At 44.6% G+C, this 25,969-nt stretch overlaps 1 protein-coding gene and 1 pseudogene across 2 annotated transcripts in view; both read left to right on the top strand.

The window, feature by feature from the left end:
- The window catches only part of ASTN1 (astrotactin 1), a 293,056-nt gene that overhangs the window by 46,638 nt on the left and 220,449 nt on the right, over nt 1-25,969 (top strand). The gene's annotated exons all lie outside the window — the stretch shown is intronic.
- On the top strand, nt 21,713-23,054 carry LOC116148073 (casein kinase I-like; annotated as a pseudogene).

Below are 25,969 nucleotides of genomic sequence, written 5' to 3'. Positions count from 1 at the left end.
TTTTTAAAAAAGAGAGACCTACCTGTTCTGAACTACCTCATTGGTCTTTAACTAGCTGGTTTCTTTATGCTCCTAGGGATATACTAATTTGCATACTGACACCAAGAATATGAAGACAAATTACTTCTTTCAGAGCCCAGGAGAGCAAGGCCCACCTCAGTAATATTCCACAGAGCCCCCCACCCCCACCCCCAGGATCAGTGCCAGTCATCCTGTGAACACTCCATGCGTATTAATTGGTGATAATTGAAAAATCACACCCATCATCCTGAAAGAAGAAAATCACATCAACTGATTGCACTTTTATACAAAGGCTTATTTTTATTACCTGGATTCACTAAATAATCAGATTGGCATTATCACACCCAATATTACTACTAATGTATAGTCTTTTATTCATTCATTCAACAGCTATGTTCAAGGCAATGTGGTAGGGATATAAATATGAGAAAGAACAAGTCCTATTGTGAAGGATCTTATGATTTACTGTGTTTATGGAAGGGAGGGTGGAGATGTACATGTGCATATATTTGTATGTGTAAATAGATCGATCGATCGATCGATCTAGTACTGTGCCTCACACATACATTATATAAGTGTAAAATGACTGATAGGATAAATTAACATGCTGTAAACATGCATAAAAGAAATGATTCATTTTGAAAGGTGTCCAGGGCTTTTAGGAGAGAAAGGCTTTGTAAGAGAAAGTAACATCTATGTAGAATTTCCAAAAATGAGGGCTATTTTGTAGGTATGGGGGAGAAGGGCCATCCAGGCTGAAGAAACATCCTTGCCAAAGGCTGGAAGGGGATCTGGGGCGGGGGGGTGCCTGGGAAATGGTGAATGGTCCCATGAGGAAGGATAGTCTGAGACTCCTGGAAATCGGGCACTTGGTTTTGAAGAATCTTGAACGTCATCATGCCTTGAAGTTCAGATTTTACTTTTATAGTGGGGGTGGGGAGGCAGAAATGAGTAGCCAGTGAAGAAGTCTGAGGAGGGAGCTGATGCCATTCTGTTTATCCCTTATTGTCTGTGTCCTCCCAGCAGGATGCTTGCTCCCCCAGGCGAGGCTCTTTGTCTGCTTGGTTCACTCCCATCCCAAGGGCTATCCCAGGGCCGGGGACCCGGCAGAGCCTCAGCAGACAACTGCTGAATGGGGTTCTTCCAGGGCTTTCAGAGTTGTTTCTGGGGATGATGTAAAAGTTGGGAAACGGGAAGGACTTCAGGCAGGAGATGCAAGGTAGAAAGCTCTTCCAGAAGCCCAAGTGAACACCTCTGAGACTGAAGCTGAGAGTGACAGGAGAAAGGCCGAGAACTGTGAAGGGTTTGGGGGGTACCGAGGAAAGCACTGGAGAACTTGGTCGCTGCGTAAATGTGGGGGCAAGGGTCGAGTATGTCCCTTGTATGTTTAAAAATAAGCAGCTGGCTAGGACTGTCATTAACCAAGGCTCAGAACTCCAGGAGAGGGGTTGCCCCCAGTCTCAGCGGCTGAAAAGAGACAGGTAACGGCTTTGCTTTTGGAAAGGATGAATTTGAGGGGCTCTTGGGAAATTCACGTGGACACTCACAGGAACAGCTGGGGAGCGGAGCACAGTTTGGGACTGGAGGACTAGAGTGAGGGACATGGGAGTTGCTGGGACAGAGGTAATAATTAAAGTGCAGGGGGTCGGGGCCCTGGGTCTCCTGCGGAGGACATGGAGAGCAAGACTGACGTGGATGGGACAAGAATGGGACACGGAATTGGAGGAAAGCTTGCTTTTCATGGGGAGGAGATTCCAAAGCTTGGGGAGTCAGGATGAAAAACAGGAGGACAGAGGGTCAAAGAAGTTGGAGGAGTGTTCTCTGATTGAACTGAGTTTGGCTGAAGACAATGTAGGGTCAAGGCTGGTAAGAGCCCACTGGATTAGATAGTCAAGAGCTACGAGTCATTTCAGTAGAATGGTGGAGGAAGAGAACATCACGGGAACATAAAAATGTTGGATGACTAAGTGGATCGCAAACGCAGACTGCTTCTTTAAGAAATTTGGCAACGAATAAAAAGAGAGAGGAAGGTTTGGCTTCAGAGGAAATCAGAGTTGATGAAAGACATTTTATGAAGGGAAGTATGTTTGTGAGCTCATGAGAGGGGAGCTTGTACAGAAAAACTTAACAATAAACTCTCAGTCATTTCTACAACATTAGAAAAGTATCTTGATCTTGAGAAAAGGAGCTTAAGACACACCTTTCATCTACACATAAAATAATGCAGCTGAGCCCAATTTTAATGGGATAACATCAAGCACAATACAGAAAGACAATGTGCAGCCTTACTAATAATGATCATTTTGGCAAGCTCGGATTTTGTCTGTGGAAAGAGGGCTTCTTTCTGTAAATGCTGTGAGGTTGGAGAGGTGGTGACATCGTGGCCTGTCCGTGCCTGTCTCACCATTGCCTGGCGATGGCTACATAGACCCCAGAAGGAGGAAAATAGGTCGGAGAGAGCGAGAACTTAATGGTCCTCGATTTGGGTTTTGTGAAAGCGTCAGAATTCTAGGTGTGGAGGTACTTTGGAAGGTTACTGGATCTTTTGTCTTGTCTTCCAGAGGATTTCCATGAAAAGTGTTTCAGAATGATGATGTCCTGCCCAATGTCAACGTGCCTGGGACCTACCGTGGTAGTGGTATTAGTTTATGTGGAAAAGGATTTCATGGAACTTGACTGCTTTGTTTTGGCCAGATGAGAGAGTAGAGTTGGCATAGAAACAAATGGAAAAGCAGGTTCCCCCCCTCCTTTTTTTTTTAAACCAAATAACATAGCCAAATAGAAGCAAGTAAATTTTTTCAACCCTTTCCTGCAAGTTGTAGATTTTATTTTGTCCTGTGTCTTCAGAATGCTAGAATTATTGTTAAAGAAACATAAAGTTGGCTGAAATGTGAATAGAAAGGATTCTACACATTTCCAGGCTCTCTTCAGATTGGAATCTCCCAACCCTCATGTTTAGATCAACCTGGGCATCCGGGTACAGCAGCTGAGTGGAAAACCACCCTGGCAACACACAAATGCTTAGCTTTTTTGTTTTTCTTTTAAACACTATTCAAAAACAAGACTGAAAGACAACTGCACATCAATGCTAAATGCAACCCTGATGCAAGTGCACTGAGAAACAGAAGGGGACAAACCATCTAATGGTGGGGGGGAGGGGAGCGCTGAATAAACCATGGTGCCTCTCAAAATTCATCATATGCAGTATTTAGCATACTCAAAAACACGGAGGAAACCCAAGAAAATGTTCCAGGGAAAATCCAGGATACAAATCTCTATGTAGTATGACACAAGTTTTATAAAATTAAATATTGCACATATAGATACATTTGCATAGAAGAAGACCCGAGGGAATTTTTCACCTAGAAATGTTAACAGTGGTTATCTATGGTGATAGGATTATGAAGGCTTATTTTCCTCTTTATATTTTTATATACTTGACATGTTTTATATAATGAGCATACTTTAATTTTATAATTATAAAGATTATTTAAAACTGAACTTAAATATCACAAAAGTGCAATTGCACATGTGTTTCCCCACACGTGTCTTTCCATTTCATTTTCACCAGAACAGTCTGGACCTGGGGGTCCTGATTTTACAACCCCTGTGATCCTGTATTTAGATTCAAACCTCAGTATGAGTCAGAACAGACTCTGTTTAGACTTGACCAGAGCAAGTCAGAAGTGCCCTGTTTACCAGAAGTTTCCCTGTGAGTGAAGTGGGTGGCATCAAGATTGGGGAGCTGGTGGTGCTACTGCTGGTCTGCTGGGTATGGAAGCGGCTGCCATGACTCCTCCCCCTCTCCCTCCCTCTCCTCCATACCTCCCTCCTCTGCTGCCCTTCCTTTTATTCCTCCTCTGAGTCCTCCCCTTCCTCCTCTCCTCCTGCTATCCCTTCTCCCCCTTCTCTGCTCCTTCCTCCTCCTCTTTCCGTGGGCTCTGCTCCTCTAATGGCCAAGTGCTCTATCTCTGTGCTTGAACCACATGTGCTGGGGGATGAAGAGCTGGCTCAGGAAAAGTTCCTGGGCATCACTGATAAAATGCACCAGGAATCAGAAAAGAGGCAAAACCAGTGTTTTGACTGTGGCCACCCAAATCAGGCCATTTCAAAAACTGATTTAAAAAAAAAAAATGTATGTTGGTGGTAATGAAACTGTTGTGTATCTTGACCGTGGTGGTGGCTGCATGAAACTATACACATGATAAAACTGCATAGGGTAAACACACACACACACACACACAAATGAGTCTAAGCAAAAGAGGAGTTCTGAATAAGATCAGTGCATCATATCAGTGTCAGTCTCCTGACTGTGATTCTGTATTAGCGTTTTGCAAGAAGCTACCACTGGGGGCAACTGAGTGAAGGACACATGCTCTCTCTGTGTTATTTCTTGCAACAGCATGCCGTGCTACAACGATCTCAAAACAAAACTGAGCTCTGCCCTGATACCAGTTTCCAGGCCCTCCCAACCTTGCTGCACCCCCCCCCCCCAGTTCCAGCTCCAGGAAAAAAACCAAAATGGTTAATTATCAAATAGAAAGTATGTGCGAGCCATTCGTGTCATGTCAGGTCCATGGCCCACGTGGCGCAGGCTCTATAGTAAAAACAAAGGGTTCTAAACAAATCTCCATTAAGAAATTATTAAGCATTGGGCACTATGCTAACTGGGCACTTTGCATTATTCTCTTTGAATCAGTTCATCCACTTTATGATGGGTTTTATTATTGCCCTTATGCGGCACAAAAGGAAACTGAGGCTCCAAAAAAAGTTAAGTAACTTGCCGCACTCACTCAGCTAGTAATTGCAAAGTAAGGAACCAACCCAGGTGGTCTGGCTCCAAAGCGTGCACCCTTAATCCCTGAGCGGTGCTCCCTCCGTGCTCTGTCAGGCAAGACACGTTCACCTTGAATAATATTTAACCCAGACAGGTAGGGGTGTCTTGTCTGCTCCCAACGATCATTTCTTTGCATTGATCCTTTGGGACTGTTCCCCCAAGGGTTGATCTAAACACTGACTACACTTATTTATATGACCAATTTTACTATCTCTAGTTTCCTCTATCAATTTTACTATCAATCAGGTTTATTCCCTGCTATGTGGAGAGTTACGTCTTTTTAAATTGAACTCTCTCCCTTAGGTTTCTTTGGGAAACTCCCCACTCCCTTTCCACCCACTAATTAATTATCACAATTAGGTGGGGCTTGCCTGTACACTCTGTTAATGCAAGGCATGTGGATGGGATACGGATGAATCCTGGAGCTGGAACTGGGGGGGTGCAGCAAGGTTGGGAGGGCCTGGAAGCTGGTATCAGGGCAGAGCTCAGTTTCCAGAACCAGGGTGGTGGCTGAGCACATGTGAATGAGAGTGAAGGGGTGAGGTGAAACCAGGTAGGTGCATGGATAATGGGGAGACAGAAAAAATTAAGACCCAAACAAGGCTAGCTCCAGAAACTGGCACCTCCAAAGGAAACGGGATGGTGGTCGAGGAAGGTATGGAAGAGGACAAATCCATGGTCAAGGGGATGACGGTGGAAACTTCCTTCCCAGCTGGAATTGTCATGTGTGCCTCCCCTGGGACACAACCGATTCCAGAACACAGGCAGCAACATGTGTCAGCCAGCTGGTCCTGGCTCTGAGCTGCTATAAGATTTAATCACTGAACTTTGAATGTCCTGATATCATAGGTGATCTGTTTTAGTTCTGGGGAGAAAGTGGCCTCTCTTCTGCCACATGGAAGCTGGAAACAAACTTAAGCGCTGATGACCTGGTTTGAAGCAAGTGTGGTGGTTACGACTTACTGTCTCCTGTGGCGAACTGACTGCCCTGTGCCTCTCAGAGCCTGAACTCCTTGTGATAAACAGGCAGTTTCCAGGGCATCACCGGGAAGACGCTGAGTGTGTGCAGAGAAGGCTGGAGTGAGCGGAGGGCTGCGGGTCTCATGCGCTTGCACGCCCGTTTTCATGGGATGCTTTGTATAGGCTTGGGGGAAAAAATTGGCCGGCTAGTTAAAGTTAGCTCTACAAAGACTGCCGAACAGAGAAAATGAAAGAGAGCCTTCACAACCAGTCACAGGGGAGAGAGGTCATTGCAGAGGGAGGAGCAGGAGATGATGTAGGGAAAAGAAATTAATGAGCAGAGTGCTGGGCATGATAACAGACTGATTTGAAAAGGGGGAAAAAAAGAAAAGGATTCTAGGCTGCCCCGGGACTGTCTAAGCTGCATGAAATGTGGAGATAAAAGGTAACACAGCTGTCTTATTAGAATGGGGGGATGTCTGCACCTCATGCTTTTCTCGTCCGCCCCCCAACCCTCGTTCCCAGGCTCAATCTCAAGCCCAAGGGCATTAGGGATGTGAGATGCAGAGAACAGAGCTGCCTACTTGGGAGGGAGCAAAACCCACTCGTGGCAATACTGATTGATCAAGAGCAGTCTGAAGCCATTTCCCCATCGGACCCGCATCTACCTTTGAGTCCATACCCCGAGTCTGTCATCACCCAGGCGGCACCCACCCCTGTGGGACACAGGACACGGGTGACTGCCGAGTGTCCTCTCGGAACTCTTTCCTGGTGAGCAGGGTCTCAGCTGGCCCGCCAGAGGAGGTGCAGTGGGTCGGGGCCAGCAGTTCTGGGAACAGCGGGTTGTGTGTCATCAACAGAGCCCCTCTTCCTCTGATGGGAAGGATTCTTTACACAAAAGCCACCATCAGCTACAAAAACATGGTCCTAAGTATTTTTTTTTTTTCCTGCTGAAATAAAGCAATTACCGCAGACTATGCAAACAGCTAAGTGACCCCAGCGGTAACCAGAGCAATTTGCTGTGAAGTGGGTTTTCACTAAAATAGCAGAACACTGTGGAAGCAGCCTTGACTGCAGACATGGAGGAGGGTTGCCTGTCACTGGGCTCCAAGGAGGCTGTGAAGCCTTGGAGGGGGAGAGGGGACGAGAAAAGGAGTGAAATGCAAAGCCAAGCTTTTCTCATCCGCCCCCTAACCCTCTGTAGAGGACCGCTGTACAGGGTCACGACACCACTTTGCACCAAACACCTCCAGGTGGCCAGCCCCTCCATCCTCCGAGGGCTGCACCCCCTGTGGGTGTGCCTGTCACGTGGGATCCTGAGCATCTGAGCTACTGCAGCCCCCAAGATCACAAGAGACAGCAAAATTCCACCTTACTCATGGAAGCGCTGGGGGACCTTTCCTTTGCCAACCAGTTGTCTGGAGGCTTGCAGAACAGAGGTGAGGGCTTGGGGTGATATATGCGTGGAACACCTACCCCCATCCCAGTCTTTTACGTGCCGTCACTCTCCATCTCAGGATCTGCGTCAGAGAAGAGAACCGCCCCACCGCGTAGGGCACTAATTAAACATTTTAGAAAGCACAAAGTTTCACTGAAGCCAGCTAGCCAATGAGTGCTAGGTTTGCGCAGACGTTTGTAGGGGTGGCTTTGTAAATTTCTCATCATTTCTACACTTAAGAGAGGCCGCAGACCTCAGCACCACTGGGTGCCTTCCCTGAATGCACAATCTAAGGCTCCACCCCATGCCCAGTGAATCAGATATCTGATTTATCAAGATCCCAGGTGGTTCACAAGCACATTTGAGTCTGTCTTCAGTGCCGTTTCTCTCAACAGCATCACTGTGGAGCATGCCTTGTCTTTTGGAATTTTGGCTTCATCACTTAATGACATTGACTAAGACACCTAACTTCTCTGAGACTCATTCTCTGCAGGATAAAAGCATGATACCAGGGCGGTTGTGAGAATTCAGTGAGCTAATTCAAGTCAAGTGGCTGGCAATGAGAATGAATTAGCAAAGTCTCCCTGCAACCAAGTCTTCTTGTTAAGTTACCTTTGAGTGAAACACCCTGCTTCCTGTTCCTAAAAGGCTAGCTTGTATAGAAACCAGTGCATTCAAATGTTATAGGATGGCTACATAGAATTTCACTTGGCTTGATCGATCTTAACTCTTAAACTCAGCCAGGCTTTCACAGCAATCTTTTTCTAAATTATGTCTATGTCATAATTAAAGACAAGCTACCGGCTTATTTCCTGGTCTGTTGAGCCCGTATCAGAAGCAACCTGGAATCGGGACCTTTCATATTTCTTTTTTGTAAAGTGGACAGCGATGTACGTGCACAGGCTTTGGGCTTTGATGGTCTTGGGTCCAGACTCTAGTTCTGCCGTTTACTAAAGGATGACCTGGAGGAGCTGTCTACTCTCTGTGAACCTTTGTTCCCTTAGGTAGAACGTGGAGCTGACAAAGCCTCATCTCACAGGGTCATTGTGAAGAGTAAGCAGAGAGTTACGTACGACGGAAGTACAGAACCTTGTACATCATAGGTGTTCATGCATGTTTATTTCTTCCTCCTTTGTCTCTAGAAACAACCCTATAACCATTTTGAGGGGATAATTAAAACTAATATTTATCCTAGAACATCACTGGGAAAGGAAGGTTTCCGTGTCGGAGATACATGCATAATTTTATATCCTCTTTTACTCACTGGCCACTTCAGAATCAGAGTTAATGTTATGTTAGCCACTCCAGCCAAAAGCGTGTAATGATGAATTGGTCTTATGACTCATTTTGATAAATTAACTTTGAAATGTTACCTATTTTTACACTTAGGAACTCATTCCAACTTAGTCCTTGTTTGATCTCGCTAACTTACTTTAAAGGTCTCTTTGTACTTTTATTTTTCCTCCATGAGTCTTATGATGGCCTTTGGGCAAAGGCAATACAATTCTGACCTGGTAAAATTTGTGTTTATAATTTTTTCACACGTGAATTATGGTTCATATTTACCCACCAACTTTGAGCTCTCAACATACTAAGACTTCAGTGAGAAAGAATCAAATATTAATGTGCTTTATAGGTAGATAAATAAGGTAGAGAAGTGATGGAGAAGGGAGGGCAAATAGCACGTGAATGATAAGTAGTGAGGAGGAATATGTTCAGAAGTATAATTAAAGGTGAAGGATGCCTTCAGCTGATCTTTTCAAGGAAGTGGAAAAATCAGTGGTTCTGAGAAACTTGGCCAGGCTATCTATTCTAGTAGGTTGGAAACTGGAAAGAGGAAAGCTCTTCCACTAAAAGCGGTAAAACAGTGAAAAGAACCATATAATATTATGAAAGGAAGGACCCATGAGAGATCTTCAAGTCTGTCTTCTTGGTCTTAAGTCACGCCTGCACTTAGACAGCGCCAGACAGATGAGAACCCATTTTTGCTGTTTAAACAACGTTAGAGGAATATATTCTATGGTCTCTTGATTGCAGTGAGCATTCAACAATTTTGAAAGTTTTTAACAATTTGCAGTCACAGAGAGCTTTTCCTGCAATCTAACCTAAGTCCCATGTTTCTTGCTCAACAGTGATTTTTATAGATAGCAGACTGCTAAGCGCTGGAGTTTAGAAATGTCATCCTAGAGCATTTTCATGTCCAGGGCAGCGAAGTCATCTGTCCCTTGGGCTAGTGTGTGTGTGAAACACGTTTTATCTCCTTTAAAGCCACTTTAAAAGTTTTATCAGGTGTGTCTCCAACATCTTCTAACGATGTGTCACAAATGTAACGTCGGTGATTTCATGCACACCTTCCTAGTAAGCATTTCTCATCCTCTACTATTTCCTGAACAAATGAGTTTCTCATTTTTACTACCTATTTTCCTCAAGCTTCAGGTAGATACTTTTAAATGTAGCATACTATGTTTGGAAAATCAATATTCCTAATTTAAAGAATTTCACGTTATCTATTCTCAAGCTGAGTTTTTACCAAACTGATGACGCCTGACATCCTCTATTCCACATGTTCTTCAGTGTCAAATAACCCCACACTCCATTGCATCTTTTCCCATTTTTCTGTACGTTTTTCTGTCTCCTTTCCTTGCTCACCCTCCTTCCTCCCCCATAAAGTCAGAGTTCTGCAGGACTCAGCCCTAGACCTTCTGCCTGTGCTCCATCAGTGATCTCATTTACTCTTTTGGTTTCCTTGCTGCCTAAATGTCTAAGACTGCTAAATCTACACCTCCAGTCCAGATGTTTGTCTGAACTCAAGAGCCACACATATAATATCTATATACTGAATATGAGCGTTTATACGTCTCACAGGTGCTGAACATTAACATGCCCCAAACTGGATTCATCATTTCTCCCTTTACCTGCCACACCTCTTCCAGTAAATGCACTACCCATGATTCACAATGGCCAAAAGGTGAGAAGAACCAAGTTCCCATCAACAGATGAGTGGGTAAACAAAATATGCTCTGTACTGACAAAGGAATACTATGCAGCCTTAAAAAGGACATGCTGACACATGCTACAACATGGATCACCCTTGAGGACATCATGCTATGCTATGTCTACAAAACAAGCCAGTCACAAAGGACAAATACTGCATGAGTCCATTTACATGGTACTGAGAGTGGTCAGATTCATAGAGACAGGAAGCAGAGTTGAGAGGAGCAGGAAACAGGCAGGGAGAGCTGCTGTTTGATGGGTTAAGAGAGAGGCTCAGTTTGGGAAGATGAGAAAAATTCTGGAGATGGATGGTGGTGATGATTGTACAACAGTGAGAATGTACTTGACAGTTAAGATGTTACATTTCTTGGTATGTGTATCTCACCACAGTTTTAAAAAGCAAAAAAAAAAAACAAAAAAAAAAACCCAGAAACAAAACCAAAACCAAACCCAAACGTAAAGGAACATGTTAAAAGCGACCACATAAAGCAACCAGCCAAATCTAGGATGTGGAATGTACTACAGGACAAATGACCAAGTTTTCCTAAAAAATCAAAGGCATAAAAAGAGTGGGAGGGAGGGAATAAAGGAGGCCTAAGTGGCAAAAATAAATAAATAAGCTTTAAAAAATGAGTAAACAGCACCATCTTCCACAGAAGCCCTTAAGCCAGGAACCTAGAAGTCATTCCCATGTATCCATACATGCTTGCACACATGCTCTGCTGTGGTTCTGACATAGAAGCAGGCAGATCCAAAGGACTTGGGTAAGGGAGACATTCTTATGTTCGAAAGTCACAAGAAAGACCTTACAAAGAAGGTGAACCTGCTAAGGGCCTTGAATGCTGGCTGATACAGAATTACTTAAGAACCAGGTGTTGCAGATAAGAGTCTAGACAGAAGGACAGAATGAGGATGCAGTAGGAATAAGCTTGACGCCCGAGTGACAGTGATGGATGGGGAGCTGCAGGAAAGCCTTTTTACCTGACCAGGCTGGTCATGCTGACTCCTTGTAGCAGGGGGCCCTCTGGGGTGGTGTGGACCAAACTCCACTTGGCTGGAGTCTCATTTGGTTTTGCAGGCAGGCCAGTCAGTGAGTGTGCACATTTGACATTCTGTGACATTAAAGACGTGAGAAAGAAGTCTGATCATATCTAATTCTGAAAGCTTCTGGAAAACAGGGGTCATGCTACACAAAGAAACCAGAACAAGTTGATGGTGAAAGGACACATTCTCACAGGCAAAGCAGTGGCTTATCCAATCCCCTCTGTACTTCATGGAGAATGGAAGGAGAGGGGACACTTTCAGGAGATGATCTATCTTAGGCTGTTTTGTGGATGTGAGTCAGATGTGCATCTAAAGGGACCTTGTGATTAGAAGACACAATTGGGATGCTTTTGATAAATGGAGAATCTGGATTGAAACGCAGTGGAAACCCCATGCTGAGAACTGGGATTCCTTAACAGATGAGGGGTACGCTTGCTATGAAACATGCTCAGAATATGTTTCCTGTGTTTGACCTCTAAGTGTGATGGAATATGACCCTTAGTTAAACTGGTTGCAGCCTCTTTCCCCTGGACCATTCTTATGTTTTAAGTCTCCTCTATGATAGCTTAATGTTTCTTGTTCTCCTTTCTCTCTTTGAACCAACAGTTTTGTCTACATCTGTCAATCAGGGTCCCAGCAGAAAACAGGTTATATACTCCAACTGAGCTTTACAGAGTTTACTGAGGGACTATTTAAAAGGTACATGAAGGAACAGTGCAGTATGCAGAATCTAATGACAGCAAAGTGTTGTCACCAGCCTTAGTCCTGAAGGGGGAGGAGAAGGGGGCAGTTCCTAGAACCCAGAGATGGTGAGGGCTGTTGGGGTAGAGCTGTGACCTCCACTGAGGGACACGGCCAACCCAAGGCTGGCCTCTGGGGAATCTCACCCTTCTTCTGCCCTCTTTTCTCATACAGGTCAGCCTCCCTGTGCACAGAGCAAGAAGAAAACAAAGAGGCGGGTGGATCAGAGCAGCAGATAAAAAAATCCCTATTGAGTGTCCATGTAAACTTCTTGCCATCTCTACTTTGGTGTCGCCATATTTACCCTAGGAACACTTTTAAAATTTCTTCTTTTCCTAATTTTGCTTTCATATTAGCATATATACTTACTTATTCATTTAAATTTCAAAATGGAGTCTATTCTATAGCTAGGTAAGTCTTACTTAACCTGAGCTTAAGTTAGGTTAAGTAAGACTTCTCAATACATCAAGGGTAACCAGCTCCTAAAGCTGATTGAGACTCGGGAGGTCTGGGAGGGGCCTGAGGGTCTTCATTTCTATCTAACACGTTCCCAAGTGATGTCCATGCAGCTGGTCCATGGGCCACAATTTGAAGAGCAAGGCACTGCATGATCTGAAAATGGTCTTTAGATAAACTACTAGCTGCCCCAAATGAGTTAGGTGAGGTGGTTGGAGGATCCACCTTTCTGCTGATGGCCTGTCATCTGCTATTTCATTATTTCTTGGCTTTGCCACCAGCTCCCAGGATTCAGGTGTCCCATGTGCCTCTCCAAGCCTCAAAATTTGTGCTTTCTCTATGGGATTTAATGCTGGTCTTTTCCCTGGACTTGTGAAGGAATGATGACAGCAAATTACTATGATTATCTTCCGGGAATCGTGTCTTAGAAGATCTGCTATCTGCCTCGCTGCTGCTGTCATTTGTTTGAACACCATTCAGCTTGATGCTTACCTGAGCCAAATAGCTGATGGTGTTTTGGTGACTGGATCAGTGAGATGCAGGAACTGAAGAGTCTGTAATCTCAGGGCAAGCTTCCCCTCAACAGGGTAAGGTATCGCAGACAAAAATTTTGGTATCTTAACACATCCTTGGCCCCACTGTTCAATGGAATTTCAGCAGCACTTATAAAATCAATGACCAGTTTTTCAGAGGCCAGAGAGGTACGAATAGTGAGGAAAGTGTGGGGAGTGGGGAGGAACTTGTCCCTCTGAACTGTATTTCATAGAGTAAGCTGGCAGATCAGTAAGCGGAACTCTGAAAGCTAGGACCTAGGGAAGTTCAAGGTGAGATGTAAAGGAAGTTCACTCCAGGATGACTGTGGATACCACTGGGCCTGTGCCCGTGGACTGAGATGGCAATGGGGCCAGTGGAGCCAAAAATATGAGACGTGAAAGTAGAAAAGAGGAACATAAAGGATGAATCTGTCTCATACTCAGTTGGGAAAAGAAACAGCATTTAAGAGAAGAGCTATTTTTAACCTAAATAATACAAGAATACTGACCAGTGAGTGCTGTCAGTAATGGCTTGCTTTCTACGTATATTCTTTCAGATCATCCTGCCAACTCTGAGGAATAGCATAATTAAAAGCCCAGACTCTAAATTGCCTGGGTTTAAACCTGGTGTGCACCAGTTCCTGGAAATGCGGCATTTTGAAGCTTCTAACCTCCCTGTGCTGCGTGTGCTTTACGCAGCGAAATGGACATGAAAACAGTAACAATCTCATAGGGCTGTCTTGAGGAATAAAAGACTTGATAAGTGAAAATTACTCAGAACAATGCCGGCAGAGACTAATTTCTCATTCAGTGCTAACCATAATTATTATTATCATCTCATCAAGTTTGATGTCCTGCTTAGACATGAATTCTTTCCAGGAAGTCCCGTTGCCTCTTCCAGTTTATAGTGGGATGACCCAAGTCAGTTATGGTGGAGATGGAGTCTTAACTGTGTTGAAACACCCCCAGGATATTTTCCTTTTATGTTTACAGCATAATGAGCGTCTCTCTATAAAGGGATACGGGAACACATGATTTGAGACTGTAAAACACCATGATCATGATTCTTTCGTGGTTTCCAAGGAGCTCAGGTGAAGGAAATCTATGCTGTCAATGGCTTGTCAAGGCTTTAACTTTGTGGCACAGGTCCTCTGGGGAATGAAAAGGGACTAAACCTCTTATGGAACCATTTAGCCCTTTACTCAGGAAGGTATCTCAGGTGAGTTTGGTGAGACTCAAAAAGTAATTATTACCGAGCATCCAGCACAACATTAAGTGCTGGCTAAGTCCCCTACAAGCGTATTATTTAATCCTCTCTCACTCCTTCTTGGTGGCTAAGTATCGTCACATAATCCCCCGTCAAGGAGGAAGGGATGGGCCTGGAATTCCTAAGTGACTCCCTGATCAAGGGCAAACAGCAAGTCAGAGAGGGACCCCTCCTCTCTTGTCTCTGGACACAGTGGGTCTCCTTTCTGCCTATTAACTCTGTGAGCCAGGCGAAGTCGTCGGAGAGGAAGGCCGACTCGGGAAACAAGAAACTCATTTCAGAAAGACCCATGACAAAAGGTAGCGGTGATCAAGAAGGGATAAAGATAAGGCCCAGGGGAGCACTATTTCACAGCTGGAAAGCTGGGGAAGACATGGCCATCATCTCATCTGAATCTTTTCATCGCACAGATGAAGAAGGAAGGGTCTAGACCTCAAGGTCACTTGTGGTTCACGCCAGCATGGAGACAAGAGCCCCCTCTCCTGGACTAACATTCATTCTGCTGCATCACTCTCCCCATAAAGGGCAGCTGCTTTCACTGGGGATGCGAGGCTCTCCGTGTGAGCATCTGTGGCATTCTTTTGGGAGGAAATAGGTAAACGAGGAAAATCATACTTTTTAATTATTGAGATCCTTTATGGATCCTGTGACATTTTTTGGTGAACATATGTGGAGAATATTAATAGATATATATTAGTAAAACTCCCTCTTATTGACTTCTACGTCATAACATAAACACACAGAGCCCAATAAAACATGACTTGGTCTTAATAGCACTATGAATAAATTATTAAGAACTTTTTTTTTCTTCTGCAGTAACTTTACTAGTTTGGGTTTGAAAAAAAAAAGCAAACCTTCCATAGGGCTGTAATTTAAAGTAAAGGAATGGGCCACAGTTTTTAGCCAATATCCTCAGGAATTAATAAACAATTGTCAAAACTCATACTCAAACTCACAGACATAGAAAACAAACTTATGGTTACCAGCGGGGGAAAGGGATGGGAAGGGACAAATTGGGAGTCCGAGATTTGCAGATACTAGCTACTGTATATAAAATAGATAAACAACAAACTTCTACTGTATAGCACAAGGAACTATATTCAGTACCTTGTAGTAACCTATGATGAAAAAGAATATGAAAACGCATTTATGTATGTACATGTATGACTGAAACATTATGCTATACACCAGAAATTGACACAACATTGTAAACTGACTATACTACAATTTTAAAGAATTAAAATAAAAAAAAAAACTCAGACTTAAGAATAGGCTGTTTGCTGAGGGGCTCCGTGAGAACGGCTTTCAAGGGGGCCATAACCTCTCTGGTTGCTCACACATCTTGCCAACCGTGGCTGAGGTCCGTGCTGCGGAGAGCTTGCCCAGAATGGCTGCCCTGCCACGCCTTGTTGGAGGTCAGTGGACAAGGCCAAGGCCAAGACGTGGGTCTTCTTTTTCTGTGTTACTCAAATCAAGCGCAAGCCTGGCCCATAGCAGGCCTTCTTCAAATGCTTGTTGGATGAGTTCTGCATTCTGGGCCACACCTTTTAACTCCAAAGCCAGGTACCATGGGTAGATTTCTTACAGAGTAGGCCTAGGGGTCCACTCAGAGCTGGTATACACCATGAATAACTGTGATGAGAGATGGAGGACCCAGCTGAATGAGCAAGGGCTCCTGTGTCAGCCAGACCTCTATTTCAGTGATGGCTTCACTGTTGTAGGCATCACTTCTTTTTTCTTTTTTTTGGGGGGGGGGGCGGGTGGTGATTAGGTTTATTTATGTAATTTTTTTTAATGGGGGAGATCCTGGGGATTGAACCCAGGACCTCGTGCATGCTAGGCGCACACTCTACCACTTGAGCTATACCCTCCCCCTGCAACCCTCATCTCTTGAAACACGATCATACCCACTTTTCTGGGGCTGGTGTGAGGACTGTGTGATAAACATGTAAAACGACCTAACTCAGAGCCTGGGACATTGTTCTTAGCATTCACGTCTGCTTGCCACCAGATGGAAGCCCTCGAAGAGAGTCACCTGCTCCGGAGCCAGTCATCAGGTGTGATTTATATGCCCACTGAGCACCTGCTGCCCTATCTCGGTCGCTCTGCGTAGCCTCTCCCCGTGTTCCCGCGTTAGATCAGGGTTAATTCAGTTTCAATTCTGTGGCTGCTTTCTCCTGACCAGCCCTCCAGTGTGGTTTCAGTCTATTCTCTCAGTGCCCAGTCCTGCTAACCCTGCCAGAGAGCGCGCAGGGGACAAATGTCCAGCCTGTGACTTTGTATGCAAGGGCAGGGCTTACTGTAGATCTCTTTTAGCCAGGCAAATTTCACTCTAATTTTTTTTTCTGGCTTCTTCCTTCTGTCCTCAAATATAACTCCACATCATCAATTTGCCTTAGTGTCTCATTATGAGCTGGAAAGTCGCTCTGAAACCTTCTCTGTTGGGAGGTGAGAATCTGTGTGATGTGTGTAAGATCCACGCCAATCTGCATCACTCAAGGCTCCCTGCGCTGGGGGTCTCAGGATTCTTGGCACTCCCTCAGCGCCTCTTTCTGCAGACATTAGCCGGTTCTTTTAACACCCCCAGGACAGGTAGGAGTTCTTAGCATCCTTCTGCAGCATGGGGAAGCTGGGGTTGGGAGAGTCAGATGTGTACTCGGTCACAGCAGCAGCCGTGATGGTCAGGGAAAAGCTTTCAGGGGAGGCCTGCTCCCAGTCGGAGTTCGGATTCCTCAAAGCAGTGTACCTGGTTTACAGTTTCTCTGAAGTCTTTGGGTTGCCACCATTGGTTTCTTCCTCTTTGGATGTTGGCTAGTTCTGTAGTGCTAGGAGTGAGTCCTTCTTGAGTCTAAGAGAGGTTAGACACATTGAACGTGGCTACCTAAACTTTTGAGGCCTGCTTTTTGGAAGGTACCTCATCGACCACCCCCTTGGGTATCATCATTTATGAAAAAACGTTTGGCTTGATTAGGAAAGTGTTCTGACTCAGTGATAATAATTATTAACAACTTACACCCTCCAACTTATACCCTTAGGAGTTTGGGATTAACAGATATATAGTACTATATATAAGATAGATAAATAACAAGGACCTACTGTACAGCACAGCGACTATATTCAGTTTCTTGCAGTATCATATAAAGGAAAATAATCTGAAAAAATATGTATGTATAACTGAATCGTTTTGCTACATACCTGAAACTAACAGTGTAAATCAACTACACTTCGATAAAAAACAAAAAAGTCAAAACAAACAAAACAAAACAAACATATCCTCAGAACCCCAGCTATTTAAGATATTTTTTTTTTTCAGGCAAAAGGTTGGTTTTGTTTTTCCTTGCACTTGGAAGACTCTCTGGTACTGGGATACACTGGAAGCAGAGTTGAAAAGAATCTTTTGGTTCCCTTCTCTAGGGAAAGCACACATTTTGTCAAAGGGCTAGTGACCTCTATTGAAGCTATCCTATACAAAACAGGGTGAGCGGTCAGTGGTCCCAAATTTGCGTAACTTGCATAGTTCATCCTCTCTCAGAATTTCTTTCCTTCTCTGAAAAGTGAGGACAATAGTACATGCCTTGGAAAGCTATTTCGAAGATTATGTAAATGCCTAACACTGTATTGGCTCATAACAGGTACTTAAAAGTTTATTCCCCTTCCTTCCTGCACTTACTAAATCTTGAGGACAGACCTCTGTGTTCCCTCAATAGACCTTACGGATGGAGCACAAAGGACAAATGCCCAATTAGTCCATATCCTCAAATGATGTATGCTCCCTGAATTTATGAGATTTCTCTCTAATTAGTGGGACACATCTCAGATACCACAGACTGCCAGCAATCAACTGGAAATGACAGATGTGAGCTCACTCATTACCCTAATAGGTCCATTTTTAGTATATGAAAACTGAGACCCAATCCTGCCTTGGGGCAAAAAAGAAGTGAGTGCCTTGGTTCCTGCATAAGAATGTGACATTTAAACATTTGCCTTGCTCATTTGCAGGCTGATGACCGGTTTCATAAGCAACAATGAGGGAAAAACAGGGCAAGGGAGGGAAGGCTGCCTGTGGGTGCAGTCAGCCTTTATCTTACTGATGGGACATCTCTTCTACTAATTTGTCACTCTTGCCCTAGCATATTTTTATAGGAAAATTTTTAAGGCTTCAGAATTTTTAAATGACATACATACACTCGTATAAACTTACAAATCATAAACATATATTATAGGTCAATGCATTTAAACAAAGGTCACAACCCTGTATAACCAGAACCCTGATCGAGAAACAAAATAGAATCAGCACCTCGCCTCCCCCTCAAAACTCTCCTTGTGCCCTTCCACTCACCACCACCCCACCCAGGGGAAGCACTAAATGGAATTATAACACCACAGATTATCATTTGATCACTTTTAAATTTCATATTACAGATCATACAGTGCAAATTCTGGCATAGCTGGCTTCACTTACTCTACAGTATGTTTTTGTGAAAATGTGTTCATATAATTGAGAGTAGCTGGAGTTCACTCATTATCACTGCAAAATGGTACTCCATTGTGTGACTGCATCACAATGTATTTATCCATCTTACAATCGATGGCCATTTGGGTGGTTTCCAGTTTGGGGCTCTTTTGAATAGGACTGCTACGAACATTCTTGTGCATGTCTTTTGACCGATAAATTAATGCATTTTAGTTAGGTCTACACCTATGAGTGGAATTTCTGGCATATAGTGGATGCAAGTGCTTAGCTTTCATAGCTACTGTCAAACAGTTCTCCAAAGCTGGGTCTTTGGCTTTTAAAAGACAAGGTCATATTAGTGGTAACATTGGGAAAGGACCCCAAGACCAAGCTTGCATCAGTAATAATCTTATAATTAGAAATGGAATCATCTTGCTCAAGCTGTAGTTTATGTGCTACTCACAAATGAGGTTTCACTACCCAATTCTATCCCAATAGTTAGTGGTCCTTACCCAAGAGTAATAACGATTTTCTCTCATCCTGGACTCCTGAAGGCAAAACATTTTCCACGGCGGTACCAACCTTTCTTCGGATGTGAAAGCCTCAGCTTGTTCATTTTTATGGTACAATAAAAGCCCACTTTTAACAATTGGTCAGCAGGGGATTAAGGTATCAGTAGAAAAATTCTATGTGTATGCAGTTTCTAAGCTATCTTTATCCTGCTTGTTCTGTTCTGGAAATGTATTACTAGGAGATGTCACTTGTCTTAAATGTCTTAATGAATGATATTTAGTTGCCTAAGGCTTTTTTTTTTCTGCAAAGCACATAGATTTTTTTTTAAATGCAGAGAAAGATGGAAAATAATACATGTTCTGCCTTAAAAAAGCATCACCAAATGTCAGCTAACTGACCGCACTTCCCTGTTTCCAGCACAGTGACATTTCGTTATCGTCATCATCTGCATTAACTAATTTTTATTATCTGTCCATAAAGCACGAAGGGGTTAAAAGTAGAGTGCGGTCAAATGGAACACGCGTTGGAATTGGAATTAGGTACCTGGGGACAAGTCTGTATCTTTGGGACACTCACTTAATTTCTACTTCAACTTACACAGTTTTTAAAAGGAGAGGTTAGGTTCCAAGACATGTAAGAATCTTAACACCTTTAGAAATCCTGTGATTTGAATTTTAATCAATTTGGGTATGTTGATTGAAATGCATGTAACCAACTTTTTAAAATGAAATATATTATTATTGTTGTTATTTTTTATATTCATAGCTTAGGAAGGTAGATGCCCATACTTCTCTGAGTTCAATTAGCTTTCTCAGGGACTTTCTTAAATAAACAAGATGAGAATGCTTGTCCTAAGTGAATTTAAGGACAATAATTAAGAATCCTCCTCTCAGTGACAGCTCTTTATTCAGCAAAAAGGGAAGTGAAGCAGAGGAGGGGAAAATCCACTGGGCAGTCTTATTGGCCAGACACTGAATTGTCCCAACCTCAAATATCTTCCTAGTTTTAATTTTCAGTACTGGTAGTTATTTATTCAGAAACTACCCACTGAGCACCAGCTCTTTGTCAGGGACTTAAGATACGGAAATAGGTTAACAGCAACTCACACAGTCAATGAAAGCCTGCACAGTCAATGAAAGTCTCTTGTGTCTAAAAATACAACTGATCTGATATTTTACATGATTATCCTTTTAAAAATAACAAAATAATGGAATATATTATGTGTTCATTGTAGAAGAGTTCAGACTTGATTTTTGTTTTTAAACAGCCTGTGCAGATCATAAAATATAAGCCAGGCTTTTAAAGGAAGATTATATGTTGATTTATTCTTTTTTGCCTGCCTGTTTTTCCCTGGAATATAATTAAATTGAAAAGTTGGTAAGAATGATGTTTTTGGAGGAAAAAAAAAAGAGAGTACATAAAAATCAACTTTGGAGTTTCTTCAATGTAATACTTCATGTTTAATTTTTAATCATAGTAGTATAAGAGATTATATCCAGTATGTTGAGAATTGATACTGCTTAATGGCGATGTATTTTCTTTCCTACTACTATATGTATTATTCATAGGAAAAACAGATCTTTTATGAAAGGGCAGCTAGCTGGTCCTTTAAGAGACAGGAACTTCCTAAGTTAGAGTAGATGCTAACAGTGGTTTTGATTTGCTGCCCAACGGGCACTTACAGGCTCATTTAACATTAATAGAAGTGATCTGGGTTCATTTCATGACCTCTTGGAACCTAAATCACAGACTGGGTCATTTAAGAGATCTGGGATGAATAGGCAGCCATTTAGCAACAGGTCATGGAATGAGTATTCTCACCTTTATTTCCCTCTTGGATGTACCCAGTGATACTCGCTTCCTTATCTTGGGGCAGATGGAGGGCAGGAATGGATATCAACTGATCTTCATTATCGTAAGAGATTATGAATAATGATTTTTTTTAAATCTCTCTTCTACTTTGTCCTTCTGTTTTTCCCTTTTCTGTATTCTTACTGTTTCTCCTTGCTTCCTTCTCAGCAATTTACTTACTGACATTGACCACAACACGTAATGCCATGTAAAGAAAAGTCACATTATCACTGTATAGAAAAACACTGAGACAGAGCAAACTGAGTGATCCAGAGGATCCAGAGAAGCAGATAATAAATAATAGGCCCGCGCCCAACATGCCGAGGGCGGCAGTGACCCGGGGGCGGTGCTCGAACTGGGTCTGGAGCTGCAGCCCGCGCCTCGCTGCTGACGGAGCCCGGGCCGCCCAGCCACGTCCACCGCGGAGGACGTCAGCGCAGAGCCACGCGACTTGAGCCCGCGGGACCTGTGAGCAGCGGGTGTCCTCCCCCCGCGCGTGTGGCCTCGAGGCCTCTGAGATGAGCGCCGTGGCCGGGGCCCTCGCGAGCACCCGCATCTCACTAGCAGGGAGCCCGCGGGGCTTCCCTTGTGCCCGCCCGGAAGAGCCGCCGCGACCGCAGGTCTCCCCGGAGCCGGGGTTTGCACGGCAGCAGAGTCACCGTGGACAGGCCAGGGGACACAAACTTACGCATTCTGCCATAAGGGAAAGGGGAGTCTGAGGAGGGCCGGAGAACGTCCAAGGCCAGCAGCCGGACCAGCCACACGGTGTCCGGAACGCGGGGACCAGCCCGGGGGTCCTGATGGTGGACCCCAACTTCCGGGTCGATTAGAGGCTAGGCTGTGACGACTTCCGGGAGCTCTGGTTAGGAAAGGGTCTATGCAAACAAATAATATCTGTTAAGTTGGAGCCCATCAAGTCCCCGGTGCCACAGCTGCACCTGGACTACCGCTTCTAGCCCTTGTAGAAGGGCTACCACTTCGGCCCCTGCGGCAAGTACACCACCATGGTGCCCGAGCTGCTCGGGCCCAGCCTGGAGGACCTGCTCGACTTGTGTGAGCGCACGTTCACGCCCAGACGGTGCGCGCATTCCAGCTCATCACGTGCACGGAGTCCGTGCACACCACGAGCCCCCCCCCAGCCAGGACGTGAGGCCGAAGAGTGTCCTGGCACGGCGGCCGGCACTAAGTGGCAGCACGCCATCCAAGTCATCGACTTCAGCCTGGCCAAGGACCCCCTAGACCCTCCAGACCAAAAAGCACACACCCTACGGCGAGCACAAGAGCCTGACGCACTGCACGCTCCGCGAGCAACACACACCTGGGCAAGAAGCAGAGCCGTCGGACGACCTGGAGGCGCTGGACCGCGCGTTCATGTACTGACTGCGCAGCAGCCTGCCCTGGAAGGCCTCAAGGTCCACAGGCTCGGGGAGCGCTACCAGAAGACCGGGGACACCCAGAGGAGATGGCCAAGTGCGGCGCCTGGACTTAAAGAAGCCCAGCTACGACTATCTGCCCAAGCTCTTCACCGACCTCTCTCACCAGAGCTGCTTGGTGTTTGGCTAAGAGTACGACTGGGCCGGGAAGCCCTTGCCCACGCCAACTGGCACGGTCCACACCGACCTGCCCTCGCAGCCTCAGGCTCGGGACAAAGCCTTGCTACACAGCAAAAACCAGGCACTGAACGCTACCGACAGGGAGCTGAATGCAGACCACCCCATAGCTGGTCATTCCAATGCCCCCATCACGGCCCCCACAGAGGTGGTGGTGGCTGACCACACCAAGTGCTGCTGTTTCTTCGAGAACAGAGAGAGAAAATTGCTGTAGGGGCACAACTGACCCTGGGGCGGCAGCAGCCCCTGAATCCTTCCGCGGCAGCCTCTCTGGGCCAGCCCCATCGCCGCGGGGCCGCAGACAAACGCAGACTGCGGGGAGTGGGGGGATGGGGGCGGCTGAGCTGCCGCTCCCTCCCACCCCCTACACACGTGGGGTCACTTCCTTCACAGAAGACTGGAGATTTCTACACTTGTGTCTAGTCCTGCCCGCCAAGGGCATTAACTATTTAAAACAAGGAAAAAGGAAAACCACAGTGGCCGCCTGGCCCTGAGCCTCCGCCTGTGTTTGCTGAGTGAGTAGAGTGGCTGCCCTCCTCCCGCCCCACCCCCACCCCCCCAGCCCGGTTAGTGTCATAAAGTTCAGCTTGCCTACCTTGATCCAAAGGCCATTTTCTCAAAGTCTGGGCGGGCGGGCGTGACCTGCGGGGTGTTCCTGCGCACCCATTCCCTGCGCTGCGCCAGGACGCGGAATCGGGTCGGCCAGCACGTGGCCCCGCGGGCCGCGCGGGATGTGTGCTGGCTTCTCCGTGCTGCGGGCGGAGCCGTGGGAGGTAAGTGCCTTAAAGCCCGACCCAGCCCCGCAGGTGCGCGCGGAGCGGGCAGCCGCGTCGGAGAGCCCAGGTGGTGTGGGTGCGCTGGGGGCCCGCGTGCTACACGGGCAGAGCCGCTGGGGGCATCCCGTCGGCGTGTGCGTCGAGATGTTGCTTTACAAAGTGTATAGGAATGGCACTTCCGTTTCTCTGATGCTTTCTGGAAGCCAAAGAATTTAGAGGCCTTAAAAAAAAAAAAAAAAAAAAGGAAAGGAAAGGAAACCAAAATAAAAAGAATAGCTACCATGCGGGCTTTGTTAAGTGTCTGGCACTGTATTATTTTATTTATCTTTATGACAAACCTTTGATCTAGGTATCACTATTATAGCCACTATGAGGTGAGGAGATTGAGGCTTAGATTTATCAAATGAGTTGTGTAGAGACATACAGCTGATAGATGATGAGGCTAGGATTCAGGCCAGGCTCTGACCGCAAAGACTATGTTCATGGGAGCTCCACTTGTTAAGGATACACCTAATATCGAGAAATTTCCTTGTGAAATAAGGGGAAGGTATTTGGCAGTTGGAGGAAAAATACTAATAGGACTTTTCTCTAAAAGTATCCATTGTATATATGGAACTCCAACTCAATGGTGAAACCAAATAATCCCATTAAAAATGGACTAAAGACTTGAATAGACATTCCTCCAAGATATACAAATGGTTGGTAGGTTTATGAAAGATGCTTAACATAATTAATCATCAGAGAAGTGCAGATAAGATACCACTTCACACCTGTTAAAATGGCTTTTATTAAAAAACATACAGTAATGAATGTTGGCCATGATGTGGAAAAATTCGAACCTTTGTACACTGTGGGAATGTAAAATGGCATGGCTGCTATGGAAAACGTTATGATGATTCCTCAAAAAATTAGAAGTAGAACCACTGTATAAAACAATCAAGCAATCCTGCTTCTGGATATTTATCCAAAATAATTGAAAACAGGATCTCGAAGAGATATTTGCATTTCCATGTTCATTGAAGCATTATGAATAATAGCCAAGATGTGGGGCAAGCTGAATGTCCATTGATAAATGAGTGAAAATAAGCCATCAGAGGAGGACAAATAACACATAATTTCACTTATATGAGGTATCCAAAGTAGTGAAACTCACAGAAACAGAAAGGAGAATGGTGGATGCCAGGGAGCAGGGGAGGAAGAAATGGGAAGTTGCTTTTCCATGGGTACAGAGTTTCAGTAACACAAGATGAAAAAGTTTTAGATCTCTGCTGTACAACGGTGTGTGTATAGTTAACAATACCATACTGTGCACTTAGAAATTTGTTAAGAAGGTAGATTTCATGTGAAATGGGTTTTTTTGTTGTTTTTGTTTTTTGTTTTTTGCCACACATGCATGCACACAAAAGCAACACTGCCAATGAAAATACATACTGAGAATGTAAGAAGGATAAAAAGAAGAGGTAATGGGCTTGAGATTATGGCCATTTGAACTGGCCAAGTCCAGGGCAAGGATCTAGAGGAAGAGGAGCAGCAGTTGGATTTTATGCAGGAGACAGTCATGTGCTCAGGCAGCCTCTCTTCATTTAAAACCACCCTGTGCATATCTGTAATGCAGTCTGTTCTTTTGACAGGCAGGATGTACAGTGGCTAAGAACATGCAGTTTGGTGTCAGACCGACCTGGGTTTGAGTCTTGGCTCCTCTGATTATGAATTGATCATTTTCTCAACTTCTCTGAGACTTGCTGTTTTCATCTGTACAGTGGAGGCCAATATCTATCTCAATTGAAAAGAGTAAATGAGATAATTTGTGTAGCAATATCAAATGAAAATGGTGATGATTTTTTTTTTTTAACAAGAAAGCAGCATTAGTATACGATACTGGAGTGATTGAATTATAGGAGTTGCCTGAAAGTTCATGAGAATTCAGGCAAGGATATTTCTATAAGCAGGCTCTCTTGGGAGCTGATGTCAGTGTCAGTATTTGTGTATAGATCTGCACCCAAAATGTAAGCCCTAGACTATAAACGTTCAATGAAATGCAGAGACCTGACTGTCTAGGACTGTTACAAACACACAGCTAAAAAGTCAGCTGTCACATACAATCAAGAAAAAAACATCGAACTTTAAAAAGCAAAAACTCTGTTAGTCATAAATCTGTGGGAAGGTTGGAATCTCTCCTTCTCTTTGTTGATTTTTCGTTCGTCTTTTGGTGAAATCTGCTCTGTCTGTTGTCTTTCAATCGTCCAGAGCCCATTCAGAAGCCAGGAGAGCCCTGGCAGCCCCAGCATTGAAAGTGTGCAGGGTCTTCTTTTGCTTGTTTTTCATTGTTGCTTCCTGAGCTTGCTGTTCCCAAAAGGGCAAATGTGACGTCTCAGACTGTTAGTTCACCAGACAGGGATTCTTCTTTTTCTCTTGAATTATCAAATAATATGAATGTAGTGGCATGGGATTTTGCAGTTCTTTTAAGTTGGTAGT

The sequence above is a fragment of the Camelus dromedarius genome, chromosome 23, assembly GCF_036321535.1.
Source record: "Camelus dromedarius isolate mCamDro1 chromosome 23, mCamDro1.pat, whole genome shotgun sequence".
Classification (NCBI taxonomy): domain Eukaryota; kingdom Metazoa; phylum Chordata; class Mammalia; order Artiodactyla; family Camelidae; genus Camelus; species Camelus dromedarius.
Note: the sequence above shows the minus strand (reverse complement) of the source record. Positions and strands in the feature narration are given on the sequence as shown.